We start from the raw sequence: 22,300 nt of genomic DNA, 5'->3' as shown, positions 1-22,300 counted from the left end.
TGTGTTCAAGGAGCCTGTTGGAAAGACTGAACATTTTGAATATTTGAGTAGTAGCCTTGCTGCTATTTATGTATAAAAATTAATGCCTTTAAGCTCATGTATGGAAATCGGTAATTAACTTTTTTTTTTTTTTAACACAAATTTGTAGATTGTATTTCTAATGCGTGTGTGCATGATCTCTAAAACAGCTAGAGACTGCATTGTGTGAGCTGTACCTACAAGTCAATAGTTACATGCCTAAGAATCCAGCACTTGAGTGTTTCTGGTAATTTTGCTCCTACATTTGCAGGACAGTTCCGGTGATTGCTTTCTAAGAAACAAATAGCTTCTAAATTATCCAGTTATTTTTTGATGTGTGAATGGAATTTTCCTTTGCTTGTCAGAACATAGGCTCTAACAATGCTGAAGTGGTTCTAAAATGACTTGTCAAGTCAGGGGCAATATGTTTTCTTTAAAGGTGAGCATTTCTTTGAGGCTAGGAAAGGATTGGTATTCTTGGTTTGGAACTATGGTCTGGATGGAGTGAAGAGCTTTAGGCAAGGTAGAAGGAAGGAGAAATAACCAAAACTGTGGTGACTTTTCTAGGAAGCTGGTGTTCTGCTTTGCGTGAGAGAGTTATGGATGTCTTGTCAATTATTCCCCATAGAATTAAGCAAGAGTTTTAGCTTTGCAAAGTTGTTGTGGCTAATTTTTCAGCATGTGCAAGCCAAGTATGTTTTGATAAGATAATGATGTATGGTTTTTTTCCAGGATGAGATTAGGTTAGGATTATGAACAGCATCATAAAGAATTAAATTCATTGATCACACAGCAGAATCTGCAGGTCTAGGTTTGATGGTTGCAAGTTGCTTATGAATTGTTCTGTGCCAGGTGATTTATTTGATTCATACTTCAGGTTATGGCTAAGGGCAGGGTTAGGGGCACCAGGTTACTAGTGAAGTTTTTGTGCAGTCTCATGGGGAAAGAAGCAAAAATGAGGCTTAGTATCGACGACAAATGCAGAAGAGCACTAAAAGAAAATCGTGTATTCTTGGAAACTTCCACCTTATCAACTGATACTGGGCTGACACCAACAAGAAGTTACATGGCTCTTTCTTGTCTACTCATAAAGTTTTAATAAATGCAGTGCTCTACTGTCACTGGTCAAAGTGTTGATCTGTATGGTTTTGAATACACAGTTTTGTGCAACTTGTTGGACTAACAGATATTTACTTCTGCCTTTTCTTTCATTATATTGATTATACCATTCGCCACTTAATTGTTCATTAGATAGTTCAATCATATGCAATGTTTGAAATTCATAATTGTATGAAATCCAGAACTAGAGGGAATTTTTATAGTTGGGACACTCAATACTGAAAAATCTTCCTCGAGTTAAATAACTTTTCATTACGATGTTGCCCTTTTTTAAAATTCCATGAGCTTTCTGAAATAGTGTTTAAAACAGTGCTAATTTCCTAAGCACATACTTCTGTAAGCCTTGATTTCTGATTGCAAGTGCTTTGCCACATCTTCTGTGTATTGTGGCTCTAGATGCAGGAAAGACTCAGGGAAATCTCTGAATAGGGTATCACACTGTGAAAGTCTGCTGTGTACTGATGTATGTACAAGTGTAAAATCTTTCTCCTTGCAGTGCCACACACGGCTTATTGCACAGAGCTTTGGCTTCTTTCCTGTTACTGATGAGAGCTGCTGAAATATAGCATTATTTACATTGTTTTGGAAATTGTCAGCTGCTTTGTTTTAACTCTGAGATTCTGTGGTTTTTTTGATTGTCTAGCAAATCCGTAGCCCTGGGGTTGGTAAGTGGCTTGTGTCACTATGCAAGCAGCTGAAATTTAGTAGCAAGGCACCTCTGATATCTAGTCTGATTGGGCATCTATCTATGCTAATAAACGGTATGCTTTAGGGAAGACATGGGGAAAAGATGGAAGTTGTGAAGACAGGCGGATTCCTACTTGGCTGTCTAATTGTATTCCTGTAGCAAATACTTAAGAATTACTTTCTGGATCATCAGCTTCAGCCTCTTTGTGATGTATGTTTTTAATAATCTGCTTTAGCATAACTACCTCCTCTGGGCTTTTTTCTCTTAGTTGAATGGAGTGTTCTACTCTAAGATCTGCTGTGGTGTGTGGGTAGAAGAGCACTTACTCTTTTACTAACACCAGGTATATCATGTAGTTGAATAGAAGCCTAGTGCTCCCTTGCTGCCTGTGGAAAGTGGAGGATGTGATCCAGAACTTGAGAAGCTGAGATCTTCCCTTGGTATCATCTGGGTTTCTGCACCACGTCTCCAGTGACCTCTATGCATTTCTTCCCCTTAGGAGTCTGTGTTTATCCATGGATACAGTGGATGGATGGTGCCTCAGATGCCTTTTTTTTTTTTTTATCCTTTGTTTTTTCTTTTCTTTTTAAATTATGGGGCCTAAGCTCAAGAGAGGAGTACATTAAAGAAGCATCCCTGAATTTCTTACTCCAGTTTACAGTTTCATACATTATGGTTATTTCAGACACCTCATTGGTTCACTTGGGACACTCAGCAGCTCTTCTTTTTGGTTTTTTTCTGTGAACTCTTCTAGTCAACTCAATGCTTTGTTGTTTCTACTTTTCTAGTCTTTTCAGCCTGTGCCAGTGGCAGTTCTGAAATCAAGCCAAAATTCGGATGCAGAGTCTCAGTCGCTCAGAAAGCTTGGGGGTTATCTTGTCACACTTGTGGGGTGTTGACTGTTCATTGTATGGATGCCTGTATGAGACAAGGTTGTCCTTGGTTTGAATGCTTCAGTCAATAAATGGGATGTTAGAAATAATAGAAATTATAGAATAGAATAGAAATTATCTGCCCCTGCATCGCTGCTTGTTCTTTACTGCCTGATTAAACTAATGCAATTCATGGAATAGCATCTCAATAATACAGTCACAAAATGTGTGGAAGTTACAAAGACTGTCAGTCACTGTTTGAATCACAAAGTTTTTTCCTTGATTCTATTCTTCTGGGAATAAAAATCATGTCTAATTTTCCATGAATTTTAGTGAAATTTGATGGGCAGAACTCTCTTTCCAGATATCCTGGTTTGGGACAAATTTGGGAGAAAACCCCTGTATAGGATCCCTCTAAGGAAGCAAACCCAAGTGGCCCCTCCCTCCAACCGGTCCGGTAAAAAAAAAAAAACCTCTTTGGAGAAAAGTGGAAAAAAACTATTTTACTAAACAAATGAAGTGCATACAAGTATAAAGAATGAATAATATGAAACAATAAAACCTCTCCTTCTGAAGTGAGATGGCAAATTGAGAAAGTCCTTGCCGTGGGTGTAGCTGGACTCTCTCTCAGTCTCTCCTCAGTGCCAGTCCCTCCGGCGCTGCTGGAAAATGCTGAGGTCCAGGCCCCGGTGGGCCGCAGGTGCAGCCCCCAGTGCTCCCCTGGGTTTTCAGTCCAGAGCAGGTTTAAACAGTTCCAAGAAAAAGGAAAAAAAAACAGTCCAGGGAACTTCTCTGCCCTAGCTAGCTGAAACTAACTAAAAGAAAAAAAATCTCTGTCCTGCAGTCTCTCCAAGCCTCCGCCGAACACCCCGTCCGCAGAAGAATGTGGAGGAGTCAGGCAGTTTTCTCAAAACAAACTCTGCGCTTCTCCTTGCTCTTAGAACCAGTCTTAAAGGCACAGGACTCAATATACAGCACAAACAGAACAGACGATTGGGGATACAAGCATCATTAAGTTACCCTAGGACACCAGAATATTGCATTCCTGAAGATAATAATGCTGTCTTGAATGGTAAAATATGAAGGAGGTTCTCGATATTTTTGGGTGCTTTTCATTGTAGAAGTAGCTAATTTCAGAATCCTCTTGGCTGGTTACTACTAGCCACATCATTAAAAGAACATAGTAGAACATGTTGCAGATTAGAGATAAAAAGTATGTTCTCCTGCCATGGTCAGATGAAAGTAAGAAAAGAATTTCAGTGCTAGCACTTCCTCTGTGCCTGCCATGTGTTTGAAAAGAATTGCCAATATAAATGCAACTGCAAGCTATTTTGATGCTTGAAAAACCAAACTAAAAAAGTTTGTGGTACAAACTGGCCAGAAATCAAAACTGGTGTGGCTGATGTTAGTGAAGAGCAATCCTTTGTCCTACAAACCCCAGTCATGTGTCTAGGCCGTGTTTGTGTGATGTCTTGCCTGCCACGTTCATGTGCCCAGTTCCAGGTTCTGTGCTCTAGCATGCAGCACCGTCAGGATGCAGAGTCTGCATTTGTGGCTGCAAGGGCACGTGTTGTGTCTCTGGGTGGTCTGAGGCTGGAGCTTGAAGGCCAAAGGATATTGATGATGCAGATCACTGTGGACATTTAAGGAAGCTTCTTTGGAAAAGTAAGATGTTTGTGTGTCTCTGGTCCAAATAAAATCTCTTTTCAGGAGAGTACTTTATTAGAACCAAGGAAACTTTTCCTTCTGAAATGGCCTTGTGTTTGAAACTGCATTCTGTGTCTGAACAAACTCATCCATTATAACCTTAAAGTCATTTAAAAAGTCTCACTTCTGATATGCCACTTAAAAGGATAATTGATTTTTTTCCTTTTTAACTCCCCTTTGTACAGTTATTTGAAACCTCCTGCAGAAAATGTTAATTTGTTTTCAGTATGTATATTTTTAAAATGCAAGTTCCTTAGCAAGTTATGCAAGCCTTTGAAACAAAACCTACTATAAAAAGAAATCTGAATGAAACAATTTGCATAGCAATAGCTGCCCAGTGTTGGTATATATGCTAAAACAAATGGAAATCTGCAGGGGGAAAAAATATCCCAAATCTAGAATAGATTAACAAATCCAAAGTAAATCATGAGAGGATTTTCCACAATTTTATGTCAAAGACTGCTGAAGTATTAGTGCTGTTCTGCTTTCGTATTATTTCAATGTTTTTGACTTATCTAGTGCTGCAAGAGCAAGGGTAAACTGATTGTCTTTTTTCTTTTGCCTCTTTCTCCCCCTAATAGCTTGTCTCTAACACTTTTAAGCTGTGTGATGCAGAGCAGCTGGGCGCTGCACAGCCGTGTGTGACAGTGGGCAGCCGGGCTGTGGGCTGCCCTGCCTGCCCCGCCCGCTGCCATCGCCTGCCCCGTGCTGCTGCCCACCGGCCCGGGCAGCCCCGGCGTGGGCAGCCCCGGCGTGGGCAGCCCGTGGCCATCAGCACTGAATGCCTTCGAGCAGGAAGCAGAGGCACCACGCTGTGCGGGCGGCTGCTCTTGGAAGGTGTGTGACCCACACACACCACAGGAGGGATCCTTTGAGGGGCGGGGGCTGTGGGCACCTCACTCTCCGGGGTGAGGACCCATCTAAGTGGGCACACTGAGCTGCAAATGTAAAGACGTGGAGTGGCAATGGGAAAACAGTAAGAAGGAAAGAGCAGCGGGGTGGGACTGTTACCGTGCCACCCCAGCCACCTGCCTCACCCGCTGCCTCCCTCAGCGGGACAGTGGGATGGGCGGGCTGTGACTGGCCTGTGACCCAGGAGAAGCTGAGATTAGAAAGGGGAAGGAGAACTGTTCATTGAGGTGTTTATGCTTTCCCACCCATCCCCCAGCACTCAGATGAGCTATCAGAAGCTGGTGTTAACTGGCAATAAATTACAGTAGGAAAAAATACGCAAGTTCCCGGGGTGTTCTGCCTGTGGGAGGCCTGTGACTGCCCACCCTGAGAGTGTCCCTTTGGGCCTACTGCTCGGGTGAGTGGATCCAGGCTGTGTAAATACCCAGTGGTGTCAGACATTACTGCTTGAGTAGCAATGTCACAGACTGTATGAGACATCCCATTTGCTATGACTGCCTTTGAAAGGCTTTTGCCAGCGTATGATTTTTCACCAGATAAGTAAATTCCATGGAACATGGAATTTCTTGGAACCGAAATGCTCTTGGGTTAGTCGTGTTGCCTGCAATATGGTTAGGCAGGCGTGAGCCAGCTAACGTCAAAGCAGCAGATAAACTTGTCATTTAGGAACAGGCACTAATGAAGTGTGAGCTGCAACCATATGTGGAACAAACATCTTTATGGTGTCAGTCGTGACTTTCTTGTTGCTCTTGTTGAACTGAGCACTGTGAGGCACTGCTCTGGAGGAGGCACATGGGGAGGGCCTGGCTGCGTCAGCTCTTACAACAAAGTACTGGAAGTCAGGGGTTAGTGCAGAAGTTTTGGGCAACACGGGATTTATAATAGCATTTCAAAAGAAAGGTCTTTCTTTGTTTCAGCTGGTACTTAGAGCCTCACACATAAAGAGTTGACTTGCATTTCTATGTCCCTAAATTTTTATTACAGTGTGCCTTAGCTATTTAGAGTTGTACTGCCTACCATGTTGTTGAATTTTGGAATACATTTGTCTACAATCACTTGTATCTTTCACAATACTGATGTTTCTCTTTGGTACCCTTTGCAGCTGTGCCACTTTTAAATGTGTTGGACAAGGGCCTAGTAGTTTCCTGGGGTGGTGGATGAGGGAATGTGTAGGTTAATGTGGGTTAGGAGGTATTAATCTGGCTGCTGGAAAGCCAGAGGTTGCCCCAGGGAGATTGCAAGGTGATCTGGTGCTGGCTTTGACAGTTCCCCAGAACAGAGTATCTTCTTTACCTTTTCTCAGATCAGAGCAGTCACATCAGTTCTGTCTGCTTGTTGAAGAAAGGGAAGACTCCCATCTGGTCAGGAAAAGAAAAGAGGGAACTCACTGTCATCCTATTGTCTTCTGCTTTTGTTAGCATCTTGACTAGGGGGGATGGAGCCAGCCTTTGTGACAAGGTAGTACAGAAATTTAAATCGTGTGATATGGTCACAATCACTGTCTTGGAATCGTGTGCTCAGGCTTGAGGTACTGTAAGTCTAGCAGAGTGTTGCTTATTAGTTGTGAACTGCATGCTCTGATGAATTGCTTCATGAGAATCTGTAAATTAATTTTCTCTTGCTGCAACTGGTGTTTTAAACTAGCCATGGTTTAATCTAGCTCTTGCAGTCTGGAGATGTGTGTTTTTATCTTAGGATATAATATTTTTCAAATTCCCAGGCCTTGGGTTCATGGAAACATAAAGGTGGATTTGGGAGCCAGATGGGCCAAGAAACATAGAAAAAAGAAACTGAGAAAAGAACAGCATTTGCTCTTTGGTAGGTTTTATCTACTTTGGTTTATTTTCATTTTATTAAATGTACACAGACATGCTGACAGCTCCAGAGTTCCCTTTAGGATATATACTAAATTCATTTGGATAAAAATGGGAGGAAGTAAGAGTTAGTGGTAGATTTACTTTACTTCATTGACTGACTTTCACTTAAATAAAACATGAATAAGAAATGTTGTTATACAAGATATGATTTTTAGGTACTCTTTTGATCTCCCCAGGATGTCAGGAGATCAGGAGTCTTCGGACCTACACCATTCTTATATTCACCTGACCTTGACTCAAGTGGTAAGTGAGGTAGAGACTCTCAGGCATTGGTGGTATGGGCATATGAAAAAACTGGGAACATGAGCCTTTTTTCCAATAAATGGTTGTGTTAGGACTCACATGGTAGTAGTGATGTCACTTCACTTAGGTGTTGATGTGTGGTATGTGAACCTTTTTTCCAGATGGTCCTGAATTTTCTGCTCAAGTGTAGGAGGTACTTGCAGAGAGCAAAAGAAGTCAGCTGCCCAAACTTTCCTCAGCTTTGCAATCAGAAGCTTTAGAAATAGGATGGCAATAGAGGAGCATTGATGTCAGAGCACTTCCTCAGCTGCAAGCAAGCACTCCTCCTTTCAGCCTTAAGGGGATAAGGGGAATTTTTAAGGAAAAAGAAATTATGAAAAATTGAAAAACAAGGCCACATTGTATGCAGGGAGTGGACTTAATTGATTGCGCTGGGAAATCATCAAGAAAAGTCCCTTCTTTTGATTTGACTCACTCCAGACTTTCTTTCTCAAGTTGGCACTTGCCTGTGTGTGTGGTAGATTAAATGGCATCTGTTTCACGTTGCTGTAGAAGTATGTCTGAACACAGGAAGTAAAGGTTTTGGTTGATCACATTCTTTTCTTAGTAAAAGGTGTCCAGGGGATCATCCAATAAAGACTGGGAAGTACTGCTATTAGAAATAAATGCAGAGCCCTTGGAATCAAATAAAGCTCACATGTAATTATGAAAACCCACACAGAGATGGAAAACCAAAGCCAATTAGCAAATGGTGTCATTTGCCTCTCTGGGATTTTTGCTTACCATCTCCACTTTTTATTAATACCAACGATGACTGTAGATTTGATTTTCAGTAATGCTTTACTATTTTGCTTTAAGGAATAAAATACTGTATGTTTCCATGTGCCTTTTGTGGAGACACAAGTTTTACAAATCCTGGTGTGGGTTGATCCAGCAGTTAAGCACCCACACAGCTGCTTGTTCAAGTCTCCTGCAGTGGGGTGGGAGACACAATAGGGAGAATAAAGGCAAGAAAACGCATGGGTCAAGGTAAAGGCAGTTCAAAAGTGAAGGAAGGAGGATAGAGGGAAAGTGCTGCTCTCGCCATCTAACATGATCAGACTGATGTCCAGCCAGACTCTGTGCTATGGCTATGCTCTTCCATCCCCTACCCCAAGATTTTTATCTCTGAGCGTGAAGATGCACAGTATGAAATATCCCTTCGGCCAGTTGTGTCAGCTGTCCTGCCTCTGTTCCCTCCCAAATCCTTGCCCACCCCCAGAGTGACAAACAAGAAAGCTTTGGTGTTGTGCAAGCGCTGTGCAGCGGTAGCCAAAACCACTGGGGTGTTAAGTAACGCTGTTCTAGTTGCCAGCTCAGAACACAGCAGGCACCTGTCCCCTGTGAAGAAAATGAACTCCATCTCAGCCAGAGGCTGTATGCCACGTTTGGATACAGCCTTTCAAAATGAAGTCCTTTCTTAGTGAGATGAATGAGGTGCTGCAGGTCTGATGACTGATGAGGATATTTCTGGCTATCTGAAGCAAGGTAAAATAAGGACAAGTCTGGAAATGGGTGAAGTACCAAAATAAGAATCATAGTTACGTAAACCTTTACCTTAACTTAGGTTAAAAGTTTCACTGATTTTTTTTTTTGTCTCTCTCAAATGCTTAACAGTTTTGTGGAAATATCTTACGAATGGGCTTTAGTCAAGTACCATGACAATTAATAGACTTTCTGATATATTTCCAAGAATAAACTCCAAAGAGCTATCATATAAGCACTGAAAAGAGGGAAGAACTCTTTCTCTATTGCTTAAAAATTAGAGTTGAGTGGGAGAGAAAAGGAAAAAAGGAGGTGAGAGAGAAGGAAAAAACAATTTTCTGATTAAATCTTACTTAGCTTTCTGAAAGCACGACAAAGTATCTAATCAAATAACAGAACAGCAAATCAGATTGACTGAGTGATCTAATATGAATTTTCATCCAAAGGTGGCACTAGCCTTTTGCTCTTGGAGTTTTTGTCGTGAGCTGGGAAATGCAGATACCAAGAAGCCCTCAACTAATCCAACGCTTACCATTAATCCCAAACAAACCATCATTAGTATCTAGATTTATCCTGCTTAGTCCTTGCTGGATAGTGAATTATGTAACCTTTGTTTTATTAACGTTTAATGGAAGCTTATTATCAGGTAGGTTACCTCTGGAATAAAAGGAAGGCAAAAAAAAAGAATTTTTTTTTCTGCTTTGTGTAATTTGTTTTTTGTTTGAGGGATTTTTAAAGATTTCTTTAAGAAGTGAGTGATACTTCATGATAGTTCCATAAATAAACTAACTTGAAACTCACCGAGTATATTGCTTGGCAATATAGCTGTTAGAAAAATTACATAGCCCTTTCCTATTTAACTAGCAGATAATGTTGATAACATAATTTAGAAGAGGACTACAAAAACTAATATTTTCGGCATGAAAGAATTTGATGTGATGTTCAGGTGCAAAAATAGATACTTTAAAGTCTTTTCAACAAATGCCCATTCTTGTGTCCTCATACATTGTTGCAGACTAGTTTTAGTAGGTGTGGTATGAATAAGATGACAGAATTTCCACGGTCAGGAAGCTCATAATGCTCAAGATCTTGGCCTGCTTAGGGGGAGGAGTTGGTGCTGGAGTTGTAAACAAAAGTCACTAGGTGATCACTGCCAGGAGGGAAGGATTTTGAGGTTAAAAAATAAGAAGGCATCCAGTGCCATAGGGTGTTAGGATTTTTACATGCTCATGAAGCAGTATTGCAGTGGCTGGTAAGCAGGTAATTTTGGAGCAGTTATCAGAGTTGCATCAGACTAAATGCTGAAATAAAAGGACAGAAAAGTTTTGTAATTCTTGATGTAAATGTGTATGCTGAGTAGCAGACCTGCAGCAGATACTCTGTGATTTGAGCATGTCTAATGTGAAGAGAGAATATGTTTAATTCTATTTACCAGATGTTTGCTTTCAATTTCTCTCTCATTTTTCCAAATGATAATGATTCATTATCAAATTGTCAACATTTTCTCAGTATTGATAAGACCTTAGAGATGGGAGAAGTCCCAGCAGTCAGTCTGAAGCAATATTTCATGCCCAGTCTGAGACAGAAGCAGTAACAGAGGCTCTGCTTTGGCAAGTGTTGGTACAGTGCTCTCGCCAAAACCATAGGCTGGACTGTCCTGACTTGATGTGAAACTCAGAAAGCTCACTGAAGATCTCGAATGCATTTTCAGCTGAGTCTTTGTGTCCTTCTGAGCTTACACAGCAGTTCAGCTCCTGCAAAAGGCTGAAGATTTTAACTGTTGGAACAAACTCCAGAAAGATGTTTTGCTGTGCATGTGAGGTGTTGCATCAAAGTTGTGCCTGCACTTGATTGCAACATCTGAGATCATCACTTGACATGCTTTGATAATGATTAAATGCCTTTCCAGAAGTGAGAGACTAATCAAAAGCAAATTTACTTTTTAAAACTCTTCTTGAGAAGGTTTCTGTTTGGCTTTTTGGTGGATTTTTTTGGCGGTGTTTGTTTGTTTGTGTTGTTTTTTGGTTGTTGGTATTTTTTTAATTAAAAAGGTAGTAAATGGATGACCTCTTTACTGTTGATGAAAAAGCACTACAACTGTAGATAATCATTCCTAGTATTGAGTGAAATCTACAGCCTCTGTCTTCTAGGAAAACTTGCACTGAGAATAGTATGAAATTAGAGGAACTTCCATGTAATTTTGAAGGCAATGTTTGATGTAATTAGAAGTAAAAATGTTCTGAGGACTATGTTTGCAACTACCTTTTTGTTTTGCTACTGAAAAAAAAAAAAATTATCTGTGATATTTGAATCATCCAAAAGTGACTCAAGACATTTTCAAAATTTGGTAGAAAGAAAGCAATTCTTTTATTAGATTAAGTGATATTTTCTGAAAATACAAATATTTTCATAAATACTTTTTTTTTTCCTAATAAGAGATTCTGGTTTTGCCAAGAAATTTTATCTCTGGTGTTATTAGACTATCCTAGCTACTGCAGTGATTTATACTCATGAGAAAAACTTTGAATCATACAGAATTCTAATTAAGGTGTTTTGATGTATCTTCACAAAGTATGAGTTTAATGTGCCTATTGCAAAAAACAAGTATACTAGATTAACAAAATCACAGAATTACTGGGAAAAATGCCAGCAATCTCATAAACTCACAACATTACATGAACTTTCCTGTGGCTGTTGATATCTTCTCATATCTGAGCATCAGATATTCATTCATTTCATTATTCATTAAAAATAAAGTTTGGTATTTTCCAGATATTTCCAAGAATTGATTGTATTTGACTTCAGCAAACATATAGAAAACCTAGAAAACTGGGGATTTTGCACGCAGGGTGATATAAAAAAAAAAAGAAAAAAAATCCCAGTGTTACTGCTGATTTCCAGATTAAATGAATCAAACTTTTTTGCAAATAATTAATTTTGACTTGACCATAATATTCAGTAAAACTCATAATGACAATTTCCTATCCCTTGAATCACAGAGTTTGTATTAGTTCATCTGAGTGAACAGATCTTTAGCTCTTTAAAATACTGTTTTAATAATGCATGTATTCTACCACCTTGCAATCTGTATGCTTGGATTTCCCAGCACATGCCAGTTTGTGTTGCTGTTAAATATTAGGAGAGAAGCAGAAATGTCAGTTAGAGGAAAGTATCAGGGACAGAAGTTTGAGTATCAAGATCCTGCAAGGTATGCTTGACTTTATTGCCTTGTGTAGATATCAGCAATATTCCTCTTTCCTCTTTATCTATTGGAAAATAGGAATGCAAGAGTAATAAAAATATGGCTGGCTGAAAGGAAAGGTTAAGCAATAATTTATTCAGTTGATAAACATCCACATTGTGACACTTATACTAATAGAGTGTGCTTTGCTTGGCAGCTGAAGGGATGATAAAAGCCCATCATCTCTTGGAAATGAAATGACACGGGAGGTACGAACCAAAGCATTATCAGTGAAGGTAATTAACAACTGAGTGCAACAACAGCTGACAGAGTAGTTTCCCCACTTTGCAGAATTTCAGTTTGTAGGTGAAAGTTTTGTGAAACCTTGCTTCAACTGAAACTTGTGAGCCCTATAAATGGTGGCTTCAGAGCTGGACCAACTGTGTGAAATCCTCTGTTCTGAGTATGTGTACATAAGATATTGGTGGGTATCTGATCATCCCTTAGGGGGGATCTGTGAACATAAAATGTAATGCCTAATGCATGTAATGTGTTCCAGGAGCCTTGGCTAAGAGACACAAATAATCTTTCATTGTGATTATTTAGTCTACTTTATATCATACTAGATAACCTAGATCAGCTTGAATTGATTGCATGTAAATTATCTAAAAAATGACAGCACAGGATAAACTTTGCTTCTTGCATTTGATTTTCTGATATACATGGATAAAGGGGTGAATTCTAAAGAACATGGACAGAGTTAAACCCTTACATTAGAATGAGGATGGACTTCTGATCAGTTAATTCAGAAAGACATGAAAGCACCAAGCTCTTGCTGATTCTGGAGGTTTTAATACTGAGAAACCACCAAGGATGTTAGCAGAGTCAAGTTCTCAAATATAACAATTGCATTCAGAGAACTTGAATCCAGTTGGGATGTGAAGTTGTTTCCGGCAGGTGGAGTTGGTGCCAGCAGCATGCTGAGATGGGAGCGTGTTTGGAGTGGCTGGCAGCATGAGCTACTCGTGGGTAAAAACAGTGTTGTCTTATGCCAAACCTTACAAAGGTCTCTGTGTGCCAATGTTCTGACGTCCCCAAAAAATGTGGGGATTCCTTTCATTTTAAACAATCCAACAAGCTGCCAGCAGAAGTGCTAACATATGTGGTTTATTCCTGCTCTCCCCACCTCCCTTCTTTACTATAGGAATTACTGTAACGGAGGGAGATCACCTATAGATTTCAGAATCCTCCTTCAGTGGTTTTGACCCCCAAATGAAACTTAAGTGGCAAAAAAAAGCTGCTGTATGGTCTTCCAATCATAATTCAGCAAAGAAACCCATTCTCTTGTAAATCATATAGATAGGGAACTTTTTACAGGTGATGTTAGGTTTCTGTGTCATCTCTATTATATTTTTAGAGAGTTATGCTATATTCTATTACTTTCCTTCCTAAGCACCAGGTATTCTCTGCTCCAGATTTGACAAGGTGGCAAAATGCTGCAATAGAAGAGAATCGTAAGATAAAATATTTGGGCAAAGCAAAGATCAGTGGCTTTCTCCCTAGCACCAGTTATGCTGAGACTCTGCCAGGTAGTGGGGAAAAGGTGAGTGTGCAGCCCAATACAGCTGTCAGCAGCAGGGGAGACTCTGTTAGAGATTTGTACTGAGCAACAAATGCACGTGAAGTAGCAGGTGGTTATCTGAGCTAAGTTAAGAAAGATGTGCCTAGGCACATTAAATCCAGCTCGAATAATCTTCATCAGTGAGGACAGCAGATTTATGTTCCTATGAACAGGCTGTGTCTGAAATAGCAGACATGCCTCCCAGAAGGGATTTTCACAGGCTTTGGCAGGCAGTCTCCAGAGGGATTTTCACTGGGTGGGTGTTCCCAGAACAGATCGTGCGCATTATTTTAAGGGAAAGTTAAGAAATGAAAGCATTTCCCCTCTACTCGAACACTTGGCCAAGTCTGAAATCCTTCCTAGTCGGGTTCCTGCTCTGCTGACCTGCCTGCAAGATGCCTGACAAGTGTAGATGAGGCTGGGGAAAGTTCTTGCAGTGTAATGCTGGCTGTCCTTGTTAGGTGTCCAGGGACTGTGCTGTACCTATTTGCCTGTGTATAGGCCCTGTAAAGCTGAACTGAGGGAACTGGATGATGCTGGAGGAAGGGCAGCTTGCTTTGCTCCCTGAACCACAAACTGGGTGTGCTGCCATAACCACACCCCCCCAGCTCTGTCCAGTGAGAGCGCTGAACATAACAGTACTCTAAGCCTGCCAGCACAAGGAGTCTTGTGGCTGAGCAGAAGGGAATCAATCTAGCAGTAGTAAGAAGCACAGAAGCAGGACAGAGGGAGCACATCTTTCCAAAGGTCACAGCCTCCCTCCCCTGCCCTAAACGCATGGGGAAACGCATGCCAGTAGCTTCTTCCCATGGCTCTTGCAAACCAGTCACCATGCTGACAAATGAGGAAGCAGCTCCTAGGGAGTTTATTGAGTGTTCTCGCCAGACCCCATGCTTCTATCACATCTGTCTGCCTTCATGCCAGCTGGGTTCTGCATCTTTAGTGTGCAAAATCAGATCTTGCCCTGGGAAGTTAATGCAATTGATCTGGCAGGTGATTTTCAGGATCAGTTCTGATAATGCCAGGTAGGTGGTGCAGGACAGACTGTGAGAAGCCACACAGTCCCGCATACATGGGAATTACAGTGCGTTTTTTCTCCAAGGCCTGAGGAAAATTGGGAAAAAATCCTTCAGCCTGAACGTGGCTACTTCTTAATCCACTCTTTCTTACCTACACACTAATTACAAACAATCCCTAAAACAATCCCTATGTCTAGTGTCCTGGAAGTGCAGTGGCTAGTACGTGCAGCACTGGTGACTCCTACTGCTGCACTGCCCCAAGGCACAATATCCTGGAAGGATGTGCCAGCTCAGAGTGGTACAATCTCCATTTTGCTCCAGTTTCAGAAAACTGGTTAGTTTAAGGTAGAAATAAAAAAGTTTTTTGGTTTGTTTCTGTAATGACTTGCTGTGCCATCTGCTGCTTTTTATTCTTGGGTGCCACTCAGCTAGCCAGCAGCTCAAGTGCCTGCTTTCACAGTAGCAGTGGGATCTGCAGCTAAACTTCAGTGGTCCTGTGCCATGGAGCAGCATTGGCAGGATCCCCTTGCTTCCAGGGAAAGGTGGACAGCTTTCTGTGCTACAGATCTGTGCTACGCAATCCATATCTGTGTAGTTTTACTTAACTGTACTTTGAGGATCTGGCACATACATTCATGCTTAAAATTATAGTGAACAGTACCCTGCTGATGTCAGTTGGCCCAAGTCTCTTGGAATCAGTGAAAGTTGTTTTATTCTGACTGGCAAAAGGGGGATTGGAGTTTAAGATAGCCACAGACATTTTACATCCTCAGTGATCAGTGGAAGTGAGATGAGAGACCTTGTCTCACCCTAGTGCCCATTTAATGTAAATATAGTGCCTCTGGTTGTGGTAGGATTTGTGTGTGAGATTGGACATGGGAATTTATGTTCTGCCCCACATCACTCAGTGACATTTGTACCCAGATCAGAAACTGGGGAAGCAATGGCAGAACATTCATGGTACCACGCTGCCCATTGGTGTGGTTTCTTACAGTAGTTTTGCAGCCTGGTCATTTCAGGGTATAGTTAATTTATTATTATTGTTGTTGTTATTATTATTATTACTGCTATTGCTATTATTTGAAATTAGCTGTGAATGGACTGTTGCTTAGAGAACGCTTCTGGATAATGAGGTAAAAAAAAAAAAAATCTTCTGAACACTGATGGAAAGTCTCTCATAACCATATTTTTCCAGTTTAGCTAACTGGAAATATTAGAAAGACTCTGCACTACTACAAAATTTAAGTTTTGAATCAGTTTAGTTTTTAACATTTGCCTTCACCTGTATTATTATTTTTTACTATTCTGATCTAATATTCATTGTTTTGAATCTCCTAATAACTGAGGAAAGTCCACAGACAGTGATAATATAGAAAATGTGCTTTAAGGTGTATTATCTATATTAGAAAGATCATCTTGATGGTATCCATACCAGGTGTTAAAAATCATAAATCAGTCTTGGAGAATACAGGGTTTAAGTTTTCTATATCTGGATTTTAACTTCTGAACATGCTGCCCAGTGAAGTTTTGCAGTCTTTTAAGTGGGAGGTCTTCAAGCTCCAGTTCAACAGAGCCATGGCTGACCTGTTCCAGTGTTGTAAACTATCCTCCTTCAAGTGAGAGATTAGACAGTCCAGGAGTCGCCTTCCACTGGAGATTTCTGTTATTTTGAATCTGAATTACATTTATCATCTTTTCCCACAGTCATGAAAACTCAACTTTTACAACTACATGAAGTCATGAAAGCATAAAGGAAACCTTCTAAAGCTGAAGCTAGAAACAGCAGGGATGGCAATGCTAAAGAACAGCAAGAGAGTCACTTCATAGCAAACTTGAAGGCAGTCTCAGCAAGCTTCTGACTTTACCTTGAGAACTAGCCTGAAGAAGATACTTTGGGACCTTATTTTGGGAATATTGAACAAGACATAGTGACACCCAATACAATAATAAAGATCTGTCCCAGCTGTTTAACTTTAGGATACTGTCCAGTGAGGGATTCAGCAAGAATGATTCCCTGAGTAATATGAATATAAACACTTTGCTCTTTATAGAAGCATGTGGGAAAGTAAGGCTGTCGGCTATATAATATGCTGTGGAATCACCAGCATAACAATTCTGATCAGACCTGACACCTCCCATCTGTTTCTATATGCAGTCTGTTCAGCATAAATCATAAACAGATGGTGTCATGGTGTCAGTGTCTCACAAGTCATGCTGCAGTCACCGGGTGTTAGCTAGGACTCACTCAATGCCTAGCTTTGCCACTTTAACCTTAACTGTTGAGTGTGTTTCATCCGTAGAAATAACCTTTTATCCTTCTGAAGCCAACTGCTTGCTGGTTTCCATGGTGTGGGTGGCCAGAGAACAGGTTTTTCCACCAGCCAAGCTGTTCATCTTCCAAAGCTCCCTGGCTGCAGCACCATTGTCAACAAGTTTTTCAGAGGATCAGGGGCTGATAATGCATACTGACTCCCTCCGACCCATTTTCCATCTCTTTGCCACCCACATAGTTAGCCTGATTCTCAGAGCAGCACATGCTTTCACTCTCTCATCCTACAAATTTGTTAGCCGAGGTAGCCAGTCCTTTTGCTTTACTCCACTTGATCTCACAAGCTAGGCAGGGCTGGAAGAATACCCTACCTTCATGTAAAAAGCCTCCCATCAACCAAGGATTTTGAAGGATTGGATAATGGTGATGTAGGGCTTAACCCTTATTATTTGTGACTACTGTTGAACATCTGGCACTTTAGTGGGAGTTGTTTCTGGTTCAAAATCTAATCAGCTAAATTCTTCCTCTCTGATTTCTCCCTGAAGTTGCAGCTGAGCATATTCAACTACATTTGAATGACTGAAATTAATTTTTCTCTTTTGTGGTTTCCTCTTTGGTCGCATCAAGGATTAAGTTTGAAATTCATCTTTCCAGTGCTCTGACTTAGAGCCCAATCAGCAAAGCTGTTGGAAACTCCAAATTTCTTAATTCTTCTTGATATTGTTGAGATCCAGAGTTTTGGCTGTCCTGTTCAGCAGGAGACTGCAGCTTCAAAACTTGGATCTAAGTCTGGACCTAACCAGTTCAAATAGCTGGGAATCATCTATGCCTCAGTTTAACTGATACCTCTATCAGACTCCTGGGCAACTGCTTTTAACAGTGCAGCTGCAACTCTGGGATGTGATATCGGCTATGGATGGCTCTGTCTCAGAACCCATGACACAGGATGGACTTTGTCCAAGGGGGAATGACTCTTAGTTTGCAGAGGCAAAGCTCCAGGATATTAATTCCTCACCTCAGCAGCAGCTTTAGTTCTTCCTGGATTTCTCCAAAGTTTATGTTTGAGAAAACGACCATGTGATAGTCAACAGCACCTGAAAGTCTTGCAAATCAGAGAAGCCAAAGTTCATCTGCTGTTTTGTCACTTCGACATGAGTGTCTGTGTTCAGAAGTGAGGCACTGCATTGCTGATTTATTTCAAATCAAGCAACAACAGACAAAACTCCAAAGCAATTTTCAGCCTGAGTAATCACTGCAAATTCGCTCCAAATGTTGAACAGATGGAATCTGTATATGACTTCTCTGAGTATAAACACAAGCACTCTCTCATATTTCAATTGCTGATGTAACAACACAATGTGGCTCTTGCTAAAGGGAAGGTACATGAATTTGGGGGTCTGATTATTTGTTTTCTCAGTGCAGTAAAAGATCTGGTGTATTCACTTGCAAATAACACAATGACACTTGCCAATTGGTTCCTCTCCATTCAAATATTTAATCAGCAAAGCAGTAGCACAAGTTCACTGCAAAAGGAGTATCATTGATATCAAAAAAATTTTAGGCTTAATTTGGCTTCTTCTTGCCACATTTCGTCACTTCTGATATGCAAACTGGCCTGAAAACAGAAGTAGAAGAGAGGGACTTCTTTTCTTGAGCTGTGGCCTCCTCCACAGCTGAAGAGGAAGGAGCCTGGCAGTCCCCAAACAGGGCTCATCCACAGTCTCCTCACTTCCTCTCTGGCTTTGGGAAAGTCTCTTACCTATTCATGGTTGTATCTGTGAACTGAGAATAGATGGTTTGAGATCTGTTGATGAAAAACATTACAAGTTAATAATCTGACTGTAGTGGTTTAAGATGGGGATTTCAAATGGGAGAGTGAGGCTTTATTCTACCTCTGCTGCTGAGGCCCTGCATGAATGCTTCTGTAGCAAAGAAGGAATAAGGATAAGACCCCTCTACTTCTCAAAGGAATGACTGGAGACCCCACAGTCTTCTAGTGGGTTGTCTGGGACAGGTTATCCTGACTCTACAAAGGTGTTCCCCCAAAGGGACCTGTGCCCTCCTCCCCAGTACCTCCAGAGGTGATTGGGACCATGGTTTTCCTATAAGTGTGTGGAAACCACATTGCTGCTCCCTTCCTCAATACCTGGCTTTAATGTCTCTATTTTCCTCCTACTCCAAGAAATTAGCTGGAATATTCTTCTCACCTTCTTCCCTTTCACTGCTGTGAGTCTCCTGGCACTGTTTTCACCTCCTGAGCACCTGTGGTTGCTACCCTTTGCCCACTTCCCCTGCTGTCAGCTCCAGACCTGTGCACAATGGGAGGTATCTCAATACTAGCCCACTTGCTGAATCCCCAGTGCAGCAGGACTCTTCTTTCAGAAAACTTGACCTGCTGCAGATGAATGACCTGAGCTTTTCCGGTCACCTTTTCCCAGTCCCATAAATTCATTACATCCAAAACATATCCTGAGTGGAAGAGGGCCCAAGCAGCCAGATGACTGCTGTTGCTGATTGCAGCATCTGCTGGAGCCTCATTAGTGTTTTAGCTTTTGGACGTAGTTGTGGGATAGATTTGCTAGCTTCATTTGCTTCCAGCAAAAGCTGCTTTAGGTTTACACATGAAGCCAAGTACCCCAAGGGAGGATTTAACATGGCAGACCTATGTGTTAATGTTTTACATAGTGTTTGATAAGAAAACCAGCTGTCATTTGCTCTTAGTCAGTTGACTAGATCTTCAGCAGATTCCAATACTTATGGCAAATTTCTTTCCTGCTGAAGGTGTCAAAACCTCACACATAGTAGGATTTTTGGGAACGTGCTACATTCTGAAATATGTGCAGGATTTTCCAGCTTCCTCTCTTTCCTTTTAGATCTTACTAATATAATCAATATAAATATAGACACATGCAGATTTTCACACCTTAAACTTCTTTTTACTTCTCTGTTACCCTCTTCTGTTTAATAGATGCCTTTAATCTCTTCAGTGTCAGCAGGTTCTCATCACCAACCTCTACTCTGGATCTAGTCACATCTGCTTGATTTTTTTTAACTCCTTTCATTATTTTTTTCTTCATTAGAAAGAGAAGGGGAAGGAAGGTTAGAGCAGTGTTCCAAGTAGAGATCTTCCACAGGACTTCTCATCTTGTGACTGTGGAAATCAATTGCTGGAATCTCTCAGCACTACCATTGCTGTCATAAAGTGCAGAAGTTGGCCTATGAGCTTCCTATGGTATCACTTGCTGACTCTGCTACCTTGTTTGTGAGCTCTAGCTGATCTGATATTTATGACAGGTAATTGTTGTCTCCCCTTTGAAATCTATTATACTGATGAGGTGTCAAAATATAAATCAATAATATTTGTAAATGAGAAACTATAATCTAGGGGATAAATAGCAATTTGCGATTTTGTTTTTTCACCTTTGCTATTCCAAGCCTGTCCTCTGTGTGTGTGACCTCTGTGGGTGTGAGCAATTACTTTCAAATGTACAGATTCGGTCAGATTTTTGTTGCTTTAAGTTATTTTTTGCCTTTTTTTTAGTGCTGAATGCTGTGTCATAGCTTATAAGTCACAGGATGATCTCTGGATTATCACATGATCATGTAAAGGAAATTTATTTTAGTGCCCCAAAGCTCCTGCTAGTTCCTGCATGCTATGTACCTTTTTCAGTTATGTGCTGAGAGGCTGCATAAATCTTTTCAGGTCGTATCATTGCTGAGCCTCAATATCCTTTAACTGGAACCTCATCACCCAAAATGGGCTTTCATCTTTGCTGGCTGGTTTCCATTTGATGTTCTGCCGCTGTGATTTGGGAACTGATGAGTTTCATCACACTGTTGCTATTGGGTGGATTTAATAACACTTTGCAGTCTGATACAGCACCTTCCCAATACTAAGCTCAGTAATTCTTCTAGTAGTGCTATTTATGAGAATTAAATGAAAGCACATTCAAAGATACAGGTGTCTTCCAAGTGATGGAAAAAGACAGCCTTGCTTTTCACTCTGCTTCATGATACAGAAAGCTACAACTGAAAAAAATGCAGACTTTGGAAAATCCGGATAATAAAATCTTGTTGGAAAAATGATCATTAATTTATTCAGGGCTGAGATTTGTCTTGGACTTTGTGCAATGAATTCTGTGGGGAAGGTAGTACCAAATGTTATTGCTCTGATGCTGTGCTTTAGAGCTTTATCCTTCCTCAATATTGCTGCCCTAGGGTAATCTACAATACCATGGGTTTAACCCAAGCTGCTTGCAGCAGTAACAGCCTTTAACCCTGCATGTCTTTCACCCTGGTCCCAAGGGAGAGTACTTGTCTTGTAGGATTTGTCTGGTTTAATTTTTCAAGACCCAGGTCATGAACAAGCATTTTTCCTCTTTACCACTGTCACTGAGAAAGTGCTCACTTTTCCTTTTACAGTTTAGTATCAGATGAAAAATGTTTTTCTGAAGAAAGAGCAAGGAAGAACATGTCCTTGGGGACCTGACCTCAGTCAGGATGTGGTACTGCAGATGCTGCTGAAAGAATGACCACTTGAAAGATCATGAGATCTGTGTAGTGTTTCAAAAGATATCTGCTTGCTCAGCCAAATGAAACATAAGAAAAGAGATCATGCTGTATGTGATTATATTGTCTTTACAAAATCAGAGTATGTTTTTTTCAAACTAGGTAAACTGCTGTACATGTATTTTGTCATCTGAATAATATTTAGCCCCATTGGCACTTTTTAACTTTTTGCATATTTTCAACTGCTGCAGAATTTTAAATCCTATCTATTTAATATAGCTTTCACTGTTTGGATCCTTGAAAAAAAACTTGAAGTGTTCCCTGTACTTACACTTTTGAGAGCTGAAGCTGTGCCAGAATGTCTTCACAGATCCTGAAAATGGTAATTATAGAAATGGAAGTTAGATGTATGTACCAGGAACCTGGGGAGCTGCAATGTTTCTAGCTGGAAAATGTATCCATGGCCTAGGAGAGTTTAGTGTGATGATTCTTGATAACAGAGAGGCATGTAAGAAATGTGGACCAAAGCAAGGACTTTTCCTTCTTTTCCCATTATTGTTATTTGCAGTATTAGTTTTGGTCACACATGGCTTCTCAGAGGAAAGCCCCCACTTAAATCTCTTACTGGTCTCTTCTCTCTACAATTTTATGTGACAACTTGAGCTGTGGACAGCGAAGAGAAGCAAGTGCCATAGTGGGGAGAATAGGACCAGAAGGCTGCTGGGTAAGCAAATGCCAACT

This window comes from Hirundo rustica, chromosome 6, assembly GCF_015227805.2.
Source record: "Hirundo rustica isolate bHirRus1 chromosome 6, bHirRus1.pri.v3, whole genome shotgun sequence".
NCBI lineage: Eukaryota > Metazoa > Chordata > Aves > Passeriformes > Hirundinidae > Hirundo > Hirundo rustica.
The sequence above is the reverse complement of the archived record's forward strand: the minus strand, read 5'-3'. Positions refer to the sequence as shown.